Below are 24,727 nucleotides of genomic sequence, written 5' to 3' on the forward strand. Positions count from 1 at the left end.
ACATTAAGAGAGAAGGGAAAGAGGGAGAAATACTGAGGGTGACATTATCAGTGGGGGAGGAAAGGATGGGGGGGAACAAAAGAGAGGGAGAGGAGGGGGGAGTGGGGAGACACAGGAGAGACAGACAGAATGAGAGAAAGGAGAGAGAAGGAGATAGAAGAGAGAATGACAGGGGGAGAGAAAGAGAGAGAGAGATAGAAGAGAGAATGACAGGGAGAGAGAGAGAGAGAGAGAGAGAGAGAGAGAGAGAGAGAGAGAGAGAGAGAGAGAGAGAGAGAGAGAGAGAGAGAGAGAGAGAGAGAGATTGAGATTGAGAGATTCTCCTTTGGGTATCGTTTGGCATATGTGTGTATATCTTGTGCTTGTGCGTATGTGTATGGCTGTTACTTAGTGGGGTTTCACTAAGTAACTGACTGCACTGGAATTGTTATGTAGATGAAGCTGGTTCCAAACTCACAGGGGTCCTCCTGTCTCGGCTTCTTGTGTGTTGGGGTTACAGACATGTACCACCACGTGGGCCCAGGGAAGACACTGATTCCAGTTGATGTTTTTAGTTCTGCTCAATAGGACATATTTACAGTGAGCAAGCGGACCTCCTATCTCCGGCTTACTAACCAGGTGGTGTATTGCTTCAGAGTTCCAAGAATTCTTTGTGTGGGCACCATCAATCACAGAACTTCCCTCTCACTAAAGTCCCCACAGAGAAGTCCCACGGCGACGGCAATTTTGGAAGCAGAGATTTTAAATCACTTCTCCCCCAGAGTGAGAATGGAAATAGTCTCAGAGCACCCATAAACCCTCCCCAAAGGCTGAGACAAGGCTAACTCTGGAGATTAGCACGGAGAGCAGAGAGAGACACGATTTCTTTCCGGTCAGCCCTTCTCCGGGAAAGGAGCACCGTGTCCACGCCCACAGAAAACCAGGCCTGCTGTCCAAGTCAGGAGCGAATCACAGAAGAAGCGGTGCGAAACTTCACAGCCTGGCGAGAAAACCCCAGTTGCGAGGAAGTGAAGCTGTGAAACGATTCCTGTATTTCAAGGAGGATGATTTTATCTTTTTTCTTCCCTTAAGTCACGGAAATAAACAATCACTTTGCTAAAAACCGTGACGAAACAGAAGTAAACACTGGGAACGCTCTTTGTACACTCGGTGCTGCTTTCCTTCCGTAGAAAAATGACGATTGTAAACAAACACCGTGGCAGGCGTGGCTTCAGGATCCAAACACAGCAAGATGGTTTCCCAACGTTGCAGACAAGACCCTGACCCGGAAGTGACTTTCCTTTGGTCACAAAGACGGGAATCTGTGATGTTTGGATGGAGGCTCTTGTCTTCTGAATTTCAGTTCATACGGCGAGTCCTGGCTGTAGCTGGTGGAGGAAGATTTCAGAAGCCAGTTTTGTTACCATAACCCTGAATATACTTTACCAGAATTCCTAGCACTTCTCTTAGATTGTTGCTATTTCCATATTAGGTACCAGAAAACCTTGACTCTGCGTTTATGTATGTGCTACAAGTGTGTCTCTCCCACTCAAGGATTTGGCTGGGGGGTGTGGAATCATATTAACATGTTGGAAACAGGTTTCACATTCATTAGTTCAGCAGTTCAGAGTCTCTGTGCCTCCTCTCTCATGTCAGTTGTGAATGATATGTGCCTTAGATTTATAGTTTCCTTATGGCACTGGTTCTCCACCTTCCTAATGCTGCAACCCTTTAATACAGTTCCTCATGTTGTGGTGACCCCAACCATAAAATTATTTTCATTGCTACTTCATAACTCTAATTTTGCTGTTATGAATTGTAATGTAAATAAATACCTGATATGTAGGATAACTGACACATGACCCAAAAGGGGTCTCAACCCACAGGTTAAGAATCACTACTCTAGAGTCTAGTGAGCAGGGCATGGGCAATAAATGGCAACTGTCACTTTTCTTTCTTACTTTCTCTCTCTCTCTCTCTCCCTCTTTTTTTTTAAAGATTGATTTATTTATGTGTACAGTGTTCTTTCTGCACTCCAGAAGAGGGCACCACCTCTCATTACAGATGGTTGTGAGCCACCATGTGGTTGCTGGGAATTGAACTCAGGACCTGTGGAAGACCAGCCAGTGCTCTTAACCTCTGAGCCATCTCCCCAGCCCCATCACTTTTATTTCTAACCCAAAGCATGTGGCTACACACTGTGTGCACACACAAAGAGTAGTGAAAACAGAGTTGCACACACTAGATGAGACACTGGAAGGAAGACACGAGGAAGGGACTGAATAGGCAGCCACAAGTCAGAGTGTTGGCGAAGAGTTTCCCCCAGCTTCCTGGAAGCCAGGAAGGCTAACCGCCAGCATGCCTTTCACTGGACTAATGGCCTCATTTCCAGCATCTTAAACTCTCCCTCAGCCTCCCCTGTGCTTGGGTAGGCAGGTGTGTGCCACCAAGATTACAATTTTCTGGATGCATAAAGAACTCTTTCAAATTGATTTTTCAAATATTATCAATAGAAGAGAAAAGGAAGGCAAATGACTGGCATAGACAATCTACAAATAAATCAGTAAAAACAGTCAAGGAATAGGTCTGCATGAATTATAATACAATATAATGGCGGCACGTGATTTAGACTGTAATCGTCCCTGTTCATTATCAAAGCACACACAGTTAAACAACATCACAAAGTAGGTGCAGATGGTGGTACAAACGGATAGAGATGGCTTGACAACCTGCTGATGATGAGGGAAGATTTAGATCGTCTTTTGAAAGATGAAGAGGTAGGCTGAGAGATGTCGAAGAGACTGAGTGCACGTTACTCCTTCAGAGGACCCAAGCTGGGTTCCCAGCATGCGCATGCTGGCTCCTAGCCACTTGTATCTTCAGTTTCAAAGGCTCTGATGCCTTCTTCTGACCTCTCCAGGCACACGCTCTTGTAGGCATGTGGTGCACATAATCTCACATAGGCAACACACACACACACACACACACACACACACACACACACACACACACACATGCAATAAAGATTTAAATTTGTTTTTAAAGATAAAGATGTGCTCCCTGGGAAGATTTGGGTAATACGTTCTGCACAGTGGGGATCATTTGAAATACACAGCTTATATGGAACAGGTAAGGATGCAACTAGTTGGAATAATGTACTTGGGGCCCATGGTGGGAGTGCAGCTTATAAGGTTAGTAGGAGGGAAATAGAGACTGTATCAAGTACTCAGCAGCTTTCTGGTGCTCTTCCTAGGAGACAGGAAACCTTCTGATGTACCCTGATAGTACTTAAAGCACACAGCTGGATTTGGGAAGCTAACAAGTGGGTGGAAAATGAACTGGATGGTCACTTAAAATTTTTAAAAATATTTAGTGCATGTGTGTGGAGTGGTGGTGGTGTGAGGAAGCCAGAACACGGATTGGATGCCCTGGAGCTGGAGTTTTAGGTGGTTGTGATCCACCTGACTTGGGTGATGTGTAGTGGACTCAGGTTCATTAGGAGAACAGCAAGCACTCTTTAAGAAGTTCTTATGGTGATGAATTTTGATGAGGTCTGGTGGCGGAGGTCTACACTCAGACACTGACAGGGACAGTAGAGACGATGACAGAATTGGATAAGGAGCTTCCTGTAGGCGCACTGAGGCAAATGATAACTTCTATAGAAGGCAAAAGTCAGTGGAATTTAAATCTAGGTTTCCATAGTAAGGTAAGGCAGGAGAGAGTGTCTTTGAATGAAAGCCTATACTGCCATCCCAATTTAGGAGACTTTAAAAAAGCATCACACAAATAACATATACTCATTTTGTTTCATAAAGGGCATATGAAGTATATCATCTCTCAGAAAGAAAGAAAAAATGGCACTGGTCTTTTTAAGATGGGTTTTTATTTTACTAGGACACGTGTGGCAGAAACTAGCCAAGTCCTACTTTCACCAGTAGTAGAGAGGGATTGCTGATGTCAGCAGATCCCTCATGTCAACAATACTGAGCAAGTGACAGGTGGTGAGGCCAGGTGATTCAAAGAACTCCGTTACCCATATTATAAATTCTGTGAAACAACCTGCCATTAGAAGAGGTCTCCAGGCTTTTGAATGAAAGGATTTATGTCATACAGACATTAAAAGGTAGTGTACTCTCAGTTTTGTAAATTCTTTTTTGACATGTCTCCATCAAAATGTTAATTTTCATGTTGCTTCATTCATTGAACCTATAATTAACATTTATCATTCTCACCCTTTATTCTAGCTATGACCAGTTATTCCATGAATGGTGGATATTGTAACATAAAAATGAAAAAGAAAATACCCAAATTTATGATCTTTTCATTCTGTGCCAAATACAGGAATTTACATATATCTTAATTTATTTAATAGCTAGAAGATGAATGGACTGATTGTAGATTAAGAAAATGAGACACAGGAAGGTTAAGTGTTAGATCTAAGATCGAAACCACAAATGGGCTGCAAATATGTTTCAATCGCAGAGGAGGTGCTTAGCACAGAACTGTGGGTTTAACTCTAAGCACAGTTAAGAACATAAAATAACAAAAGATCACATGAGGAATTGTTTTCAGCATAAAATCAAAACCTATGCTCACTATTTTCTGCTTTCTTTAGTTACTAATAATCTACCACAATACTTTGGGAGAGTGAGAGTGCTGGATGCCTATACAAAATAAACAAAAATTAATCAATAACTGAGTCATTGGAAATCTCAGAAATTGTGGATCCCATTTTATCCATGTTAGATTACAGAAATCACAGTGAAATATCCCAGCAGCCTGGGACCCATAGAATTGGGTCTAGACTCCCTGCCACTTGCTTTCGGAGGTTGATAATTGAAGTAGGCAATATTTGCATATAGGTACGGGAATGTGCAGGTTCTCTTGTACTTGGGGAAGACATGAGAATGGATATAGAATCTTGGGAAGCTAGAAAAAGATGCTTTTCTCCATCAGCTTCATCATCCACCTTAAATGCTGAGAATTGAAACCTCCTCTCAATTCCCCTGGTTAGTCGTTGAGAAGAGACTAAAGCATGGCAAGCCATGTCAGTCTGGTAGCACAGACAGGACAGGGCACAATTCACAAGGCATCCACGGGAGATTATTTCCTTGCTCTTAACACTCTCCTTTCCCCCTCCAAACAACAACAATGCAAAATGAAATAACAGATGACAGCAAGAGAAACCTCAGGGGGCACGCACAGTTATTCTACAGCCAGAAACCAGGCAGATTAATTAACCTTGTCTTTCCAAATGAACACTTAAGTTGTAGACATACAGAGCACAGCTTTGACATTTGAAATAATCAAGATACTGCCTGGACTGCATCTTAGAGAATGAAAGCTCCACCCTGGATAAGAAGCCTTAGGTACTGGCAACTAAGTGATTTTGATTTTAATTATGGGTCACTGCGCATATACATGCCAAATAGACACACAAAATCCTACTCCTACTTATAGTTAGTGGCCAACAGTTGTATTCAGTGGCTGTTTTCTATGAACTCCAAGAGGTCCCCCCAAAAATGCAATTTTTTGCCATTATGGTTGGTTGCTCACCAGAATTTGATACTAAGAATTTATTATTGAAGACTTGAATCATACACTTTGGATGCAGAACACAAAGAAACCAAGATGGAACTGGGCTGGAGGCTCCCTTACTGTTGTTTAACTTGCATAGTGCCAGAAGAGGCTATGTTGCTGGGGGTAGAAAGTCATCAATAGTCTTTTCCAGTTGTATTCCTTCTGAGCTAGAATACTGACCTCCTAGGCCAGGTGTGCTTATTGAATCAATAGTGGTTTGGTTATGATAAGGGAGAATCAACTTCCTTCTGATCAGATTTGAGGCTTGCCTCACTGTAACGAACCCATGCCTGGGACTTTAAATCTGACCAACAGCCCATGGCCAGTGTCTTAGTTACTTTTTTAATGCTGTGAGAAGACACAAGGACCAAAGCAATTTACCACAGATCACCTTTATCAGGGCTTACATTTATAGAGGGTGAGTTCATGACCACGTGTGGGAGCATAGCAGCAGACAAGCAAGCATGGCCTTGGAGCGGTAGTGAGAGCTTTCATCTGATACAAACGCAGGAGGCAGAGAGTGAGAGAGCTTACTGGGAATGACATGAGCTTTTAAAATCGTAAAGCTTTGCCCCCTTATGACGCATCTCCTCCATCATGGCCATACTTCCTAATCCTTCCCAAATAGTTCCACCAACTGGGGTCCAAGCATTCGAATTCGTAAGTCTATAGGGGCCATTTTCTTTAAAAGCACCATAGCAGGAGAGGTCAATGGCTCTAGAAGGGTACCTATTAGTAGTGGTTTTGCTAAATGGACATGTTGTTAAACTGATGTCTAATGTTTTTATTTGTACCTGTAGATCCATGCTCCTCCCCTCCTTCCTCAGAAAAGCTTCTTACAGAAACACTTGAGGCAGAGCCTTAGAACTAGCTAAAGTGCCAACAGTAAATGGTGATGGAGTGCTTAGCTACCCTGCCTTCCAAGGCTCAGGGAATGCCACAGAAGGAGGGACAGGAAGAATGCTAGAGCCAGAGGACAAGAGAGTGTGCCAGGAAAAGATCTCCTGGACATGACAGAACCATTGCCCTCGAGAATGTCTACAGCTGTGGATGCTTACGTGAGACCTGCACAGGAGTGTGCCTGTCATTTCATTGTGCACAGAAAGGGTCACAGAAGACCCCACCCCTTCCTAAAAGATCATTGGCAGCTAATGTTTGTTGGGGAGGGGTGTCATTTCATTGGTGGTACAGCTACTGAAAAGTCGTTTGTGCTCCACGAAGTAATCTCTTATCCATGATTATGCAAGCAATCTTAATTAAATTCAGTAGTCCCTGCCCCCTGACATGAAAGGTAGAGTTGGAGGAGGATTTTTTGGGAATAAGGAGGGCTTCAGTGGAATGGGTTGGAGGATGATTGAGAGTGAAGAGGGTGGGAATGACTCAAACAAGCTATACACGTTCATAAAATTCAAAGATTTTTTTTAAAAGCTTAGTGGTCTCTATCTGATAGTTATATTTTTGTCTCGGTGTAAGATTGCTTTTGTTATAGTTATATATGATGCAATCAAATAAGAATTATATAAAATTTTGTTTCAATTGAGAAAAAAAAGGCCAGTTTGAACCCAATTTATGCCATGGCAACTTCTAGAGAAATGTTGAACTTTTCTTGCATGCAAAAATAATGAAATTCTTACATTTTGATCTTGCTTCCCACATGCCTCATAAACTAATAGATTTTTATGGACTCACATGTTCACCTCAAGATCTTACTCAGCCCTAAGATGGTTTCCACCATGCTACTCCTTGAAGACTCTGTTGTTTGCTTTCTCTTTTCTTGTATACCACATGTATTTTCTCTCTCAAAGGACCAATGAAACACACCCTCTTCCCAGAGAGCTTTTCCTCCTTAGCATCTTTTCCTCTTTCTTCAGCATCATGTGTCTGTGATAGGATACATCAGGGTCAAGCAGAGATCTCTTTCTATAGTTGCCTGACTACCTGTATGTTTCTTTTTCTTCCTCCGTGAGTAGCTTAGAGTACAGGAAGTGGTATTTGCTCAATAAGCATTTGCTGAATGACATTAAATTGCCCACTGTTGACCAGAAAACAGTGGGATATAATATGGGAAGCATCAAGCTTAAAATTGCAGTGCCTCTGTTCAGATCTTGCCTTCATTGTAGAGCGCTGTAACTTAGCAAGTGTCACTGAATGTTGCTGAGCCCCCCCTTTGCATGTGCAAAGTCTGGGTAAAACATTCAACTGACAGATATATGGTTCAAATGAGTCAAGCTGACACTTTCATAAAAATATGGTACAAACTGTAAAGTTCTGTGTAAATCTTTGATGTGAAAAGCTCCTTCTAGATTTGGGACCATGTTTGATCAAGAAGGCTTGCTTCACAGGCAAATATGGAACTTTATGCTGTTATTTCAAACTAAACAAGCTGGCTGGCGTTGCTTCCTCCAACATAGACCCCCCACACATCACTTCACAGCTGGATAGAGCTTGCTTTCTGATTCAATGCCTTTTTATAGCCACTTTCCCCACAAGCCAACTAGACAGAACACACTCTTCTTACTCCTAATCAATGCCACATGTAGAACAATGAGCAATTAAGGCAAGAAAAGGGAAGAGGGCATTAATAATAGAACGCTTGATTATGTGGAGATTAGCACCTGAGATTGTGTTTGTATGCTCTGTTGGAAGGTATAATTTAATTATCTAGGTTGGGAAGGTTTGAGATGTGACAGGAAACTAATCTTCCACTTCTGCAATTACATTTTCCTTCTTTCCTCTGAAAAGTCAGAAATATTTTCAGAATGAAGTTTTTAAACATGTCCATGTGCCAGCATCAACTCTGGTGGATCCCCTCTCCTCTCTCCCAAGCATGCATCTCCTCCAGATCAGGGGCCATGAGTAATCACAAAAACTCTCACTCCTCTCTGACCTTATTCTTCTGCTTCTCTCCTTAGCCAAATGCACCACAGACATAGATAGGTCAGATGCCAACCTTGGGGAGATGTTTTGAAAGCCACACTTTTAAAATGCAGGCCAATGAAGAAACCCTGGAGAATTTAGCTTACTTAGTGTTACCTATATTAATTGAGCAATACAATACCAAGATAGTCTAATTGCAACAAGTACACTTCCATGTTCCAATTCTAAGAGCACTTGTCGTGCTTAATTTGGTTGTAAATAGCCAGAAGAGGTTAATTTATGAGATTATGAAGTAAATATGAGAAAGTAGAGCTTATACCTGTGAGGATTGACCTTCATTATTAACTGGATTTGGAATCAACTGGAGGACACACCTCGAGGCGCCATCTTTGAGAAGATTTTCATAGAACATTGACTGAGCAGACATAATACACGTGGAAGGCAGAACAAACCATCTTGTGACTTTGAGTCCTGGAGTGAATGTAAAGAGAAGAATTAAAAAGTCAGTTGAGGACCATCATTCCCTGCTCTCTGCTTTCTGGTCTTTCCAGATATGACTGCCAGTCCTAACACCATGCTCCTGCTGCCATGAACTCTGCCACGCCTTCCCTGACATGATGAACTGTACCCATGTTAACTACAAAAATTAACCTCCCACCCAACATTGCTTCCTGTCAGGCGATTGATCACAGTAATTGGGAAAGTAACTATTCTAGCATCTATGTAGCAAGGATTGGGCTCATCAACAGTGGTTATAATGGGCAGAGGCTGAGATTCCCAAACAAAATACAGAACACTAAGTTAATTTTGAACTTCAGATAACTGACACATTTTTTAGAATAAGTATCTACAAAATGCTATGTGTAGCTGGAAGTTTCTCCTGTCCTGCCTGACCCCATGGTCAGGATGAATCTCTCCCACCTGCTTCACACAGATGCTTGATCCCAAGTAAACACACAGAGGCTTATATTATTTACAAACTGTACAGCCTATGGGTCAGGATTTTTGTTAGCTAGCTCTTATAACTTAGCTCAACCCATTTCTATTAATCTATATGTTGCCATGTGGCTGTGGCATTATAGGTCTGCTAGCATCTTGTTGCTCTTTGGGTGGCAGGCTGGTGTCTCCTCTCACTTTCCTTTCCTCTCCCATCTCTTCAGTTCAAATGTCCTGCCTAACCTTATTCTGCCTCGCCATTGGCCAAACATCTTTATTTATCAACCAAACAGAGCAACACATATTCACAGCATACAGAAAGATATCCCACAGTAGCTGTGTATTGCATTTATTCTAATAAAGGTATTTGTTAGACGGGGTATGGTGGTGTACAACTTTAATTCCTGCACTTGAGAGCCAGAGGCAGGCAGACCTCTATGAGGTCAAGGCTGGCCAGGTCTACATAGTTCCAGACCAACCAGGGCTACTACATAGTGAGACCCTGGCTCCAAAGAAAAATGGCATTTGTTGTTGACCTGAAATTTAAATGCCCTGTATTATCATTTAAGAAGTATAGATACCTTATTTAGAAGAACTATACTGGAATTTAAAAAGGGGAGGTGGGGGACACGCTCAAACAAAGTTTTGTAGCCATGCCTACAGATGGATTTTTATGTCCTGCTAAGATCCTAAATCTGTAGCTACAATTGTCTGGTTTTATGATATTGAATTTCTCAACACTAGATTATAATTGCAGGTCAGTTGACTTCTCCATGATTCAGTTTATCCATCTACAAAATAAAAATCATAATAGCCTAAGTTGTCTTATTTTTTTTTCATTAAATGAATAAAACCGTGCCATGTTCTCTGATCAGGGCATGGGAAGCTCTCAGTATATACCATTGAAAAACAGCAACTTCTTTATTTCATCAGCTCAACACCATAAAGACCATAAGATGTCACATTAGATGGAATCTTGGAACAAAGCCAGGTCAGCTTGGCAGAGCAGTCTTTGAACATCATTTCACAGAGGTGTGGATTTCTATTCCCAAACTGCTCCAGTTTACCAATGTGAGGACTTAATATAAGCCATGAATGGATACAGTATCTATGGAAGATTGAGGCAGTAGCTCCACCTAGTACAGGTGAAACATTAGATCTGTACATGACAACCGAGACTGACCACACTGCTGAGAGGTGAGAGCCTGCTGAAGAGAACATTGAGATATGGATGTCTTTTGAATGAGCCAACTCATTAGCCAACCAAGGAAACACTGAAAAAAATGTTTCTCCTGTCTTTTCATGCAACGTAAACAGATGATTCAGTGACCTCAGCTCAAATGACCCCAGCCTGAACCTTTTTCCCTGCCTGAGGTTATAACCTTAGCTGGCTCTCCTTTCCTTTGGGTTGCCGGCATCCAATCTGTAGCCTGGACATGGAATCACTCACATGTTCCTCTTTTATTTCTGAAAATAAGCACATGTGGTCTTTGTGGTTTAAAGTATTTTAAATTAGTCTTTAAGAGAGCTGAATGATAGAGCCATGGCACCTCTATGTAGTCAATTAAGCACTAGAAGGGACAGATACAACTTGGATCTGCTGCAGGGCTTAAGACTACCAGCCCATGATGTGGTACTTGGTTGACCAGTTAGCCAGCTCAAGCCTCAATTTCCCTAACTACAAAAGGACAGTAATATTCCTGGCATCTCATGGGGCTTTTGTGAAATTCTCATGAAATGATACATGTGGAACAATTATGTAAACTATTAAAAACACCACAAAGCTGTTTTTATTGTTATTAACTTTCACAGTCAGTGAGAGACAGAAGTTTTGTGTGAGAGACATTACCATATGTTTCCACACACTGGATTTGGTTCATTATTCATTGTAAGAGGAACAGTCAAATTAAAACGTTAAATTCGAGTGTACTGCACTGTGTCTGAATCAAATATTTTTATTTCTGTGATGTGAGTGAAATTCAGGCTGTCACCCTTAAAAGAAAGTAAATTTCTCTAAGTTCTCCTGACTCATACACTCAGGCATTACTGCCAAACAGTGGCTGAGCTCTATGGAATTAGAAAAATTCTCTTGCTACACTCTCAGTAAGTGTAGTAAGATAATATTTTAGTTTTATATGGACAGGACATATTCACTTTATCCTCTTTGCCAATATGCGCAGGAATGCTAGAAAAATAATTAGAGCAAAATAAAGATAATAGTAACCCAAGACATGGCTTAACTTCAATTCAATGACCTTGGTTAGACCAAGTCAGAAAAACTTCCTTCCCCACAATGCTTGCTTAACAGACTTCAGAAAGGCTTATCTAAATAAGATGAGCCTTTATAGAAATATACAATGGTTAATTTAGGGTGGAGAGCATCAACTTAGCTAGGCTGTGGTATCCAGTTGTCAGGTCAAACGTGTCTAGCTATTGCTGTAGAGGCATTTTAAAAGACGTAATTAACTTTTAAATCAGTAGACATTGAATAAAACATTATGTTCCATAATTTAAGTGAGTCTCAACTAGTCAGCTAAAGGACTTTGGGAGAAAAGACTGAAGACCCACAAGAGGAAGATATTCTACCTCCAAACTGCTCACAGACTTAAGCTACCAAATCAGCTCTACCTTGGGTTCTCAGCCTGCTGAACTGTCTTGAAAGTTTCAGACTTTTGGGTCCCCAAATTATCCAATAAGGGATTTCTGTTGTAACAGTTTCACATTTTAGTCTTTAAAATGCTGGTGGTTTAAATTCAGGTCTTTTTGGAAGACCTGAAAACAAGGCAGTGAACTCATGTGGCTTGGAGTGGGGGGGTGTCTAATTGGATCAAATTATCAATAATATTTAGGACATTCTTCCTCAGGATGGTTGTCCTCCAGGGAGGAGACATTGGCTTCAGATCCTGAAAATGTGAAGGTGTTGTGGAGAAATTGGCAGTGTGCTGAGCTAATGTCAAGGACACAATGATCTATTTTGGGGATATATATATGTATATATATTTGTTTCCATAGATACCAGAGTAAAAAGACTAATTATACAAACATCTCTTCCAAATGTATTCAAATTCCATCTCTGAGTTGGTGAACCTCCCAACATCTTATTCAATTTCTTCATTTCTCTGTTAATAACATGCAAGTGCTTTATTAAGCCTGTAGCAGAGATGTCAATGAATAGAAATTTGGTACTCTATTAGCACAGAGATGGAGATATGCATCCACTTTTGTGTAGCTAGCAGTTTTGAATACATGAAAATACATACAGAAACTTTCTTGAATCTTCAGGGCTATTTACAGAATAAAAGTGAAATCAGATCTAGACATCTAGGTACCCAGAAATGTCCCACTGTCTGTTTCATAAAGGACAAAATACATAAGTATAGCTATAATACTATATAGATTACATAGTATATATAGATTACATATAGTATATATAGATTATAGTGTGTGTTTAATTTTTATAGTGTGTGTGTGTGTGTGTGTGTATGACATGCACTAGAGGAATATCAGGTATGCTACTTTATCACTCTCCAGCAGTCATGCCTGGCATCTCTGTGGTGCCACAAACTCAAATCTTCATGCTTACACAGCAAACCTTCATACCCGCTAAGGCCTCCCTCGAGCCCCTACATTTTCTTTCAGTGAGGAACTCATCCCTGTGATTCTCAAGCATCTCAGAGTTTTAGGCCCAAATGTACTATGAATGAAGTAAGGAATATGGATGGGTGGATACACAACAAACACACCCTGAATTTCATCCATTTCCCCCTTCATTTTTATCAATTTTGAGAGCTGGATTCCCGCTTTTTAAGCATGTTACTTCAAAATAGTTTTATCACTTGCTAATAAATATTTTAATTTCAATAACGTAAAGAGTGAGCTTTTTGTCATCAATATCTATTTCCAATTTCTTAGCATTTATAATATGTTAAGCAACTGTTTAGTTATTTGCCTATAATTGTGATTAGATAACAGTAAAATACCTGCATGTCAATTTTAAAACTAAACAATGTTTTTTAACTACATAAAAAAAGAAGGCAAGAAAAACTAGCAAGCAGAGAGACCTTTCTCCTAAAGACAATGCCATCTGGGAGAACTAGAAAAGGATTCTGAGTCCAAAGGTTGTTCTGTAAAATCCAATTCTGGGTAAATACTACTCAGGTAGTTCCTTTATAGCAGTGGTTCTCAACCTGTGGGTCAGGACCCCTTTGGTGTGGTTGAGCGACACTTTCACAGGGGTCTCTCAAGACCACCAAAAATGCAGATATTCAAATTATGATTCTTAACAATAGCAAACTTACAATTATGAAGTAGCAATGAAAGTAATTTTACGGCTGGAGGTCACCACAGCATGAGGAAAGGTATTAAAGGTTAGCAGCACTAGGAAGGTTGAGAACCACCGCTCCACAGGATGAAATAGCATAGCTAATGATGAGTGTTGCTGGAGCCACCATCAACCCAGCAATCACAACCCTCACGGCCGTGTTTTCCCCTTAGTGCCCAGAAATTCCTCATCTCCTAGGGTACCCATATGATGACAAGAAGTGACATTTAACCACCTAGGAAATGTTAAGAACTCCTCCAACTCTGATTCTTTTTCATCATCATTTTTAGTTTTGTTTTGTTTGTGTGTGTGTGTGTGTGTGTGTGTGTGTGTGTGTGTGTGTGTGTGTGTTTGGATGGATGGATGAACGCTAAGATGTTAGTGGTCTATGATAGCTTTTATTGATCAACTGATAAATTGATTGAGGAAATACACCTACCTATCAGTCATTTGTTTTGTCTTTTGCTGCTTTTGAATGTCTATCTCTCAAAGAAGTTTCTAATGCCAAACTCTTTTGCCAAGACCCTGATAATCTACTTCTTTGGGGAGATGATATTGGCCTTTGGGAACTAAGAAAGCTCACCAGTGGAAATGTACAGACAAGCTTTTGTTTCCAAATCGTATTTATTTTTGTGTGTGCATGTATATGCAGTACGTGTTTATGCATGCATGCAAGTGTGTTGGCACATGCACATGCTTATGCTCAAAGTTTATACCTGGCATTTTCTGCTGCAGCTTTCCATTTTATTTGCTAGGGCATGGTGTATCCCTGAAGCAGTTCTTGCTGGCCAGGAGGCCAGCTTGCCCCAGGAATCCCCTTCCAGGTGAGTGCTGGGATTCCAGGCTGGCTGCCACACTTACCCTGCTTTCACATGGTTTGGGGATGCTAGCTGGTCCCCATGTTTGGACAGTAAGCACTTTGTCCCTTCAACTGTCTCCTCAGTCCCAAGAAGAACAAAGATTTAAGGGGAAGAAAGAACATCAATAAACAGCTATAACTTTTAGGTCCGAATAGAGAGAAAGACAAAAAGAAGAAAAGAAACAAAAAAGGGAAGGGAAAGGGGACTGAGAATTAGTTACTCCTGCCAGTGAAAATGGGTTTCAATGTACCAGAGAGACAGCACTGGAACAAAGTGTCCTGCTTCTCTGCACTAATGATGAGGCCATCTTGATGCTGTAGTACAAAGCCAGGCTTTATTAAACAAGCGGTCTTGGCGGTCTATAATGCTTGAGGAAATTGCAAGAGATAGCAAACCAGCATTTTGCTATATACCCAGCTTATCTTTTCTCAGCTTTTTTTCTTATTTTCTTTGAAAAGAAACAATGTCTACCTATGCCTATTTTGAGTATTTTATTTTCTTGGGGTCGGGGAGGCACTGCCATAGGGCTTCACTATATCCCAGGTGTCTCATTCTTTCTGGGACAATTCAGCATTGGATTGGTAGCTTCCTGCCAGCGTTTAAGTGTTCCCAGGCTCGCATCCTTTCTGGGGGTTTGAGAGCTTTCTAGATTGGAGACAGGGAAGGACTACTCAGTATAAGGAATCATCCTAGCTTAGTGCTTTTTCACTAGTGAGGCTGCAGGATAACTTTCTACACACAAGATTGGATGTGGAGCTCCCAGGTCCTGTTAGATGACAGTCATGTGTTCCTGATCCACTCAGGCTGAGGGGCAGCTTTCTTTTCCTTACTTCCCTTCCCGGTGGCATTAGGGCTAACAATGTTTTCCTCACAATGTTGCTGTTTGTCCCTCAGTCCCAACCAGGCACGTGCTATGGTATAAGCCTCCCGCAAAAAGCATAAAAAGGAAGTATAAAGATGACATTTCCAGAGATGGAGAAGGTGTGCATGTGCGAGTGTTTCTGTGTGTGCATGAACATATGGGTAACACTATTCTACCCGGGGCCTTATGCCTCTGTACAGGAACATGAGGGTCCATTCCTGTTAGCAGGATGTTTGAGCTGGCTGCTTAACATTTTTGTTCAACTATGTGAAACACAAGTAGGTAGTGAAGACAGGAATATCTCAATATTCCATTTCCAAGAAGGGAACACTATAAAGCCACCCGGTGCTTTCCCAAGAGCCCTTTCACCATAAGATCTGACCACATAGCTCATTGATCTGGCATTGGGTGATTTACAAAGTGTGTCCGCAGTCCCCTTCTGGCCAGCATACTAGGGTCATGGTAGGAGGCCGACACCAGGAGGTGTATTAATTTCCAGCTTTTCTTGCACTCCAGCAAGTCCAGTTGCCACAGCTGAGAAGCTGATGACCCAGAATGCCAACCTGTGAAGAGAACTGCACCCCCTCTGCTTTGAAAACTCACAGGAAGCCCACAGAGAGAGAATGCTGTCACTGAATCATGCTTGTCTGATGATTCTGAACAATTCTCTCTTCATCCTCTGCACTCGAGAGGGAGAACGGCATAGCAGAAGCTCTGTGTGTGTCTTGGACGCATGGTAGACCTTTGTCAAAGACCCATTTGTATTTTTAATTTATTTCTTGCTTAGAATACCAATAAATGGAGGGTTTAAATGGGTAAGTATAGAATGAATGCTCTTCTGTAAAAGCATCACCAATTCCAGAATAGATCACACTGACATGAATTTCATCTCTGGAATTTACCTACTTGTGCCTCAGCTAGGTCACTTCACCCTCAAAAGCCTCCTCCTCTAATATCCCCAATTCTGTTCTCCCTGTATGGCACAACTGTCTGAAGACTGTGTGATTAATTTAAAAAGCCAAAGACATAGGCAGGACATTGTTCAAGAAGCATTTCATAGCCTCTGAGGATTTTCCCTATTGCTCATGATCAAGACAGTGCCATTGGACCCAGATCTATAAGTATCAGAAATACTCCATTTCCTAACTGTAAGGTAGGAGAGAAGCATATATGTTGCCTTTTCCATAGCCACATATCATTTCACAGCATCCAGGTTTTCTGAACATTACAGAAATGTAAAGGCAAAGAGCCTTTTGTTTTCTCTCTTGTCTTTGGTGTACAAATATGTATATACACACATTTGTATAGGTTTGGTGCATGTACGTGTGGAGGACCAAAAGTGACCTTGGGTGTCTTCCTTGATCACTCCTATTGATCAAGGCAGGGTCTCTTTCTGAACCCGGAGCTCACCAATTTCAGCAAGTCAGGGATCCTGTCTCTGCCTCTCCAGGGCTGGGGTGATGAGCAGTTGCCACATCCGCTCTGCTTTGATATGAGTGGCACGGATCTGAACTCTGGCACTCAAGACTGTGGAAAGCACATTATCCACCAAGTCTCCACAACCCGATTGAGGAAAATATTGCTTTTTCCTTTGAAAGCTATTCCTGTTTCAATCTTACTGGTTGTGATAGATCTGTTTAAGTAGTTTAAAGCCTCTTGGTTTTAGTAGGTCATATGTGTGCAGGAACTTATCTACTTTGACTAGATTTCCTAGAATTTTTTTAGAATATGACTTCTCAAGTGCTCTCTAATGTCTTCTGGAATCTATCATTAATATCCCCCATTTATTTCTAATTTTATGAATTTGTGTCTTTTCACACTTCTTTTTAGTTGCTTTAGTCAGAGCTTCGTCAATATTTTTTTTTCTTAAAAAAAAAAGAACAACTCTTTGACTGATTCTATGCATTTTTTTTAGTCCTCTATTTCATAGATTCCTGCCCTAACATTTATTATTTCTTGCTTTTCTAGGACTTGAGGCACATCATTAGGTTATTTATGCAGGATCTTTCTGACTCTTGTTATAAACATTCAGTGCTGCAAACATGCCTCTTATTACTGCATTTTCTGTTTCTTAAAAGTTCTGGTTTTCATTTTCATTTGATTCTAGGGATGTTTTAATTTCCTCCTTGATTCTTCAATGACCAGTAATTCGGAAATGTATTATTAAGCTCCTATGTATTTGTGTAGTTCTACAGCTTTTCCTGTTATTGATTTAATAATTTCTTTTGCACTTTGACTACTGTTCGATAAATTAGCAGAAGTTATTTTTACCTGTTTTGTACTTGGTAAGCTTTATTTGTAACCTAGGATGTGGTCTATTCTGGATAAGGTTCCTTAACTTGATGAGAAACTTGCATATTGTTTATCTATTCAGTGAGATATTCAGTACATGCATGCACATCCACCCCTCAATCAATCACTGTTGCTGATGTTCTTGTCTGTGTTGCTGACTTTTCTCCCAATATGTTGCTGACTTTTCTATTTCCTGGATGAGCTTAACCTGTTTGCCTCTTTCAGGGCACTGTTCATTTTTACCTGAAAACCTTGGATTCTTCATCTAGTGCTTCCATTTGATAGTCGAGAAGCTATAATTGTTTAGAGCAGTCACGCTGCCTTGCCTCTTCATGTTTCTGCATTGTGACTTTCACAGCTGTGGTTATGGACTTGCATGTGTGTGGGCTTCTTCTTTATAAGTGATCTACTCTGGAAGGTTCGATCTGCTGTGCCACAAAGCAAGGAAGAAAGCAAACTGCTTTAGAAGTTGTTTGGCCATGATCCAATGAGTATATGGCCAACACAAATTGGACTTGATGGGGGGTTTTTGGGGGGATGCAAGGGTGGGAGGGTGAACCTTGGAAGAATGGGTAGTGAGTATTATTGGGGTTCATTGGACAAAGTTCCCAAATAATTAATAAAAATATTATGTTGAAGGAAAAAGTTGCTTCTAGTCAGTCTTCCTGACAGGGCACTGCATAGCTCACGCTGTGTTTAGCTCACTTATTTGCATTGCATTTCCATTCTTTTCCCTACCATCTCACATTTATAAATATTAATCCTGGCATTTGACTTTCTACTTTCTGTCCCTTTTACCTATATCTTAATTAATACTTGAGGGAGAACTTGAACAGGGAAAGGAGTATTTTTAACTCTCATAAAATCTGAAAACACAATTTTGTTCTGGTCCACTACTTTTGTGTCTGTTGAAGAAGGACAATGAAAATGACTTTTCATGTTGTTCTGAGGATTAGCTGTGATAATACACCATATATTTTCCATAGAAGCCACGTCACCAACTTCCATGCTGCCCATGGTTAGCTTTAGTTACTGTGCATACCAAAGGGCAAGATGAGTACTCCAGCATCACTGTAGCTGAGAGACAGAGCCCAAATAAAGAACGTGTAGAGTCATAAGCAAAGAGCTCTTTAGAGTTTGTAAAGAGAATGTCCAATAATCACAAAGCAATTCTAGACCCCTTTCAATAATCAAAATGTGGTCCAATCTAAGAAAATAGAGTTTTCTACAGTGTGAGACAAAAGGAGGCATCAGACAAAGGTAATGTCCATACGAGTCAGTCTAATATTAAAGGGAAAATACTAATCACAACAACTGTCATTGACAAAGGACATGTAGTCCGTACTCTAATGACATTATCTAAACCAACACTATAGACGAGGAGTTTTTGGAGTTTCCTGTCTCACATAAGCACAAAACCAGGCTTTCAGGTGTTCTCAGATAAGTTGTCCTCACTGCTAACACCTCACTTCTGAGAATTAATAACTGGTGACTATTCTGCTCAGTCTTGTGATTTTGGAGGGTGACTGTTATCAATCGATAATGGATACAAAAGTCTGTTAGGTATCAAAGGTACATCAAAAGCCGTAGAGCTCGTGAGGAAGCTGGAGCTAGGCTTTCTAGCAGATGCTTCCATTTCAAGACCTGTAACTTTAATTTTCTCTCTAGAACAGTGGACAAGCCAATATGAACAAAATTTCCCAATGAGGCTGGATCCCAGGACTGCAGAGACCCGGGAAGAACAGATGTTCGGGTTTCTTAGCATTTTGAGCACTGCAAGGAGAGCAGCTGGTCCACTGCATTTCTTGAGCAGCTAGCAGAAAGTCTGCTTGAGCACTGATTCTCAAGCTGTGGGTCCCAACACCTTCGGGGAGGGGGGGGGTCAAACAAAAACTTTCACAGGGGTCACCTAAGACCATTGGAAAACACAGATATTTACATTATGATTCATAACAGTAGCAAAATTATAATAATGAAGAAGCAAAGACAATAATCTTATGGTTGGGGGACCACCACAACTATTTAAAAAGTTTGCAGCATTAGGAAGGCCGAGAACCACTGGCTTAGAGTAAGTGTCCAATACGTTTATGAGTTTATTAATGAATGCCACTGTGGTGATATTTTGTTTGTTCTCTAACAAATAAAATTTGCCTGAAGATCAGAGGACAGAGCCAACCACTAGATTAAACACAGAGGTCAGGCAGTGGTGGCACACACCTTTAATCCTAGCACTTGGGAGGCAGAGATCTATCTGGATCTCTGTGAGTTCAAAGCCACCCTGGACTACACAAGATTAATCCAGTCTAAAAGAGAAACAGAGCCGGGTGGTGGTTGGTGCATGCCTTTATTCCCAGCACTCGGGAGGCAGAGCCAGGTGGATTTCTGTGAGTTCGAGACCAGCCTGGGCTACAGAGTGAGTTCCAGGAAAGGTGCAAAGCTACACAGAGAAACTGTGTCTCCAAAAACCAGAGAGAGAGAGAGAGAGAGAGAGAGAGAGAGAGAGAGAGAGAGAGAGAGAGAGAGAGAGAGAGCGAGCCAGGCAGTGGTAACACACATCTTTAATCCCAGCATTGGGAATCACATGCCTTTAATTGTTTAATTGCTAGGTAGGTTGAGAAAGGAACTATGGCTGGGCAGAGAAAGGAATACAGGCAGGAGGAGACAGGAGTTTAGGACTCTTTTGGCTGAGGACTCAGAGGCATCCAGTCTGAGGATTCGTGGAGACAGGATCTTCCCCTTTCGGCTGAGGAGTTGGCAAGGTGAGAAGTGGCTGTGGCTTGTTTCCTCTGATCATTCAGCATTTACCCTGATATCTGGCTCTGGGTATGTATTTTATTTATTATAAGACCAATGAGGATTCATGCAACATGCCACCATTCACTCTATGATTTTCATTTGTTTTAGAATTTCAATGAAAATGGCCAAGCCCACTTGGTATAGGTATAATGAGATTAAACAGAAACGGATAAATTTTTTTATGCAAACTCATCTCTTAAGAATCCCCCCAAAAAGTTAAATGGTTTGTAATATCAGGCCTTCACTTCCATCTCTTGGAGATGAAATCGCTCTTTCTCAGAACTTATCTGTAAACACCAAGGGACTGCCTGAATTGATTCTAAATTATGTTTGCTGATGCTCTTGGTGGGATTATTGCATTGGACTTCTCTGGAACAGAGAGGAGGGTTGCTCCACACAGTCTATTCTTCTCAACCTGTCCTCAGACGTGCTCTTGTTCTAGTTTGTGTACTGCGTTCTAATTGGCCCAATATCTTTGATTTAAATTTTCACAAAGGACAAGAGAAAAGGCTAAGCAAAGCTGAAAAGAATTTGTGATTTAATTTTCTCCTTTCTTTTACATTTGCTTCCTTTTTCCCCAATCCCGTGAGAAGTTCTAAGAGTCAAAACAACTAAAAAATGTAACGAGTTTCGTTGCTAAGTAACTGTTTGATGTTAGGACAGTTATTCAACATGCCCATACCTCAATTTCTTCATTTTCTGATTGGTAAAAATATTGTAGTAAATTAAACCCAAAATCTTTTCTCTGTCCAAAAAAAAAAAAAAACCCGATTCTATATCCATCCATAGAGCTAATGATTAGGTTTGCCTAGAGACTGGGTGATCATCCTGAGTTTATCTTTTGAATAACCATGCACTCAGTACTGTGCTAGAAAAGGCAACACAAAAAGCATGCAGGAGGGGCCCACACGGACTTAGAATATATCCAAAAAGGGACAGGGAGACTGAACATTGCTGATTCTTTCAAGTCAGGAAGCAGCTGGATGGTATTTCTAGACCCAAATGTTCTAATGGGTCCCAGAGAGGAGGGGAAGACCTCTATGTCTAATCTAGTGGCTGGCTCTGTCCTCTGATCCTCAGGCAAGTTTATTAGGGTACAAAATATATCACCACACAGACTATCAAGCTTATGGTATGAGAGAGGTACAAAATGTGATCATTTCTGCCACAAGAAAGAAGGTCATTTTTCACTAGAGACCTGGGCTGTTTGAGGACTTTTTACCAACTTTTCAAGGTCTCTTTTACATGGAGACATCAAATTGAGGCTTAGAAGCTACTAGCCCTGTGCTTTAGGACATTCTGTCCACTCTTCATCCCAGTTTCTCATTAATTTTAACCTACACAGAGGCAGTTGTAAGGGACTCAGGAATGAATCAGAAGCCTAGGAGAATAAACATATGTGAGAATTGGTGACTTTTGAAAGAAAAAAAAGGTGGCAGAGAATTAAGTACAAGGAAATTGCCTTTGGCAGAAGGCCAGTCTTTGGGGAATGACATCTCCTTTATGGAGAATTCTGAAAACACCACAATTCACACTTTCCTTCAGCAAATCCCTATTGTGAGCCCTTTCTGTTCTCGGGTCACTTTACTGAAATAGCTGTAAAGGCAACATTTTCTACTTTCTCTTCCCCATCTAGAAAGATACATCTTAAAGAGTAGGCTTATGGATTTGAGCATTGCCTTTTTGCAGACAGTCACGAATCAAGGCATTTGGTCCAGGCAGCGCTAGGAGAAGAATGGGTAATGATTCTAGCAGAGCCTGCTATAAACTCCTACCCGTTCTTCTGTAAGGAACTAATCTTAGGTCTCAGCAATGCAATATCCCAGTTAGTAGACAATGAAAACTAAATGAAAAGTGAAATGCTGCTAACAGAAAAATACTGCAAAGGGCCTTGTGCCTCAAGGATCACTCACTGATGTCAGCTTGGGTCAGAACGATATTACAGTAGCCCAGTTCTTGATGGGCACAACCCTCACACCTCAGCCAAGGAAATGGGATGAAAGTAGATGCCCTTAGCTCCGAAGACCTGAGATGATGGGCAATTTACCTGTTAAGTTAAAAAATAAAATTGGAGAGGATGATTTCAAATTTGTCCTGAGCCATAAACTGCTAAGAATTTTCAGCTGGATTCCAAGGGTATAACTGCATATAATTCATCAATCACAAGATATTCTTGGCACTAGATAAATTCCAGAGGGAAATCAACACAAATTCTTTTGTTTAAAGAACTTATACTTGTCTTTGGGAAATAAGAATACACTACAGAAAAATCGTCAAAGAGTATAAACAATCTAGAACAAACACAATAGTATTGACATGCAGAAGAGTTTTGTGGTCAGGGAGACAGGCTGTGTAGCCAAGAAGACTGGGTACAGACCACAGTAGTTGGAGTGGTCATTTATCATATTTTGAGCTTCTTTACTGACCAGGTATATAAGAAATCACTCATCAAGGCCTCTTGCATCCCCGATCTAGCCCCAAATATAGCTCATTTCTCCTTTTAAGACTTCTCTTCATTGACCTTGACTTCTGAGACTGTAGGGGGCTTGCCCCCACTTTTTTCCCCCAGGGTTCCCTTGAGGAGTGAGGGCTAAGAGATTCAGATAGAAATATAGAGAGGAGAGAGAGAGAGAGAGAGAGAGAGAGAGAGAGAGAGAGAGAGAGAGAGAGAGAGAGAGAGAGAGAAAGAGGATAGCTTCAGGATGGCCTGGATCCTAATCTACCAGCCCCTTCTGTCTTTTCTAAAGGCTTTTTAAAGGAATGCCAAGGAGTAGAGCAAAAGACCTCCCCCTAGCATAGCCAAGTGCAGACCCTTCCAAACACCTGGTAACTAAGCACGTAGTCAATCCATCCCTTTATGCAGCCCTGCTGGGTAAAGCAAGCTCAGATCTCACTAGGAAACCTCTGTGGGCTCCCACATGAGACCAAATTTTACTCATACAGAGAAGTTCCCTCACCATGATGTGATGACTACAGCATCCTTGCATCCACTGCCGTATTTGCTACCATCAACGGTAAGGACCATTGCGTCCTTCATGGAAGAACAATGGGGTATATTAGTGCACTGCCTTGTCTTATCAACTTAGAGCCAAACTTCAGTCTCTGCTAGTGATGTCCCAATACCCTGATGAAACCATGGCCAGAATAAAGACAAAACAAGAGATAGGTAAATAGGTGAGAAGCTAAGAACCGTAACACCTCTGCCCGCGTTTTCAGATATTCCTTTTCTGCTACTCTTCTCTGTTTCTTTTTCTTTGTGTTTTTTTTCACTCATATTTCTCATTCTTTCCCCCTCTCTCATTACATCTGGTTTTTAATGAATATCTACAGCAATGCCTTGTGCTAAGTCTATATGCTTTAGGGTAAATATTTGAACTAATGGACCAGTCTCAGCTTTACCTTACTCTGATAAGAGGATGTTTGTAATATCACTTTTCTCTCTTAGATACATCATGAATCAAGGTACTTACTTGAGATAGATCAAGGCTTCTCTTCTACTGGTAAACTTGGGTCTGTAGGTATACAAAAAAGGTACACAGATCAAACAATTACTGTTTTGAAAAGCAATTTTGAGACAATTACTTGATATGCACATAATTTTACCATTTTTTAAAGATAAAAACAATTTTGAATACTAATGAAATTGATGAACTTGCTTATTTTTACATAAAGAATTAAATTTTGGTTGAATGTTGATGATCTACCTAGGACAGAATATCTTTGTGTCATTTTAAAGTTGGTAAGTATTTTGACATTGTAAATGTCTGAATTGAAAATGCTGCTTTGAGTAGATACACAGTACAAAATGGTAGATGTATGTTTAGGGCAATTTCAGGAATTGTTGGAAATTCTCTCTGAATCCCAAGACAAAATTTACTTAATGATCCCTTGTGAAACTTGAGTAAGGGACTCAATTAGCAGTGTTCAAAGTCAAACATTCTAACACAATCCAATCCAATGGTAGACTGATTTGATACTTACATGCCAAAGAATGGTAGCAGGAATATATAAAAGTCTTTCATTTATGTAATGAAAACATATTGATGGTGTAAGAGCTGAAAACCTTGTACGGACATAAAAGCACTGAAATTCATAATGTATAGCAGTCTGGAGTCTGAGCTGAGGTATTTGAAGGAATGTTTATGGGGCTGTTCAGGCATGACAGTGTAAACAGAGCAAAGGCACCTGTAGTATGTTTAGGACCAGGGTTCCAGTATAGTCACA

The 24,727-nt window shown here is 40.8% G+C and overlaps 1 long non-coding RNA gene across 1 annotated transcript; it reads right to left on the minus strand.

The window, feature by feature from the left end:
- Nucleotides 1-391: 391 nt before the first annotated feature.
- LOC128115144 (uncharacterized) lies at nucleotides 392-24,017 on the minus strand. Its single transcript, XR_008220024.1, has 3 exons — nucleotides 23,974-24,017; nucleotides 8,756-8,907; nucleotides 392-1,367 (listed from the first exon to the last, which is right to left on the minus strand). It is a non-coding gene; the product is annotated as an uncharacterized LOC128115144 (long non-coding RNA).
- Between the last annotated feature and the right edge of the window lie 710 nt (nucleotides 24,018-24,727).

This window comes from Peromyscus californicus, unplaced genomic scaffold, assembly GCF_007827085.1.
Source record: "Peromyscus californicus insignis strain IS unplaced genomic scaffold, ASM782708v3 Scaffold_1__1_contigs__length_55948999, whole genome shotgun sequence".
Taxonomy (NCBI): domain Eukaryota; kingdom Metazoa; phylum Chordata; class Mammalia; order Rodentia; family Cricetidae; genus Peromyscus; species Peromyscus californicus.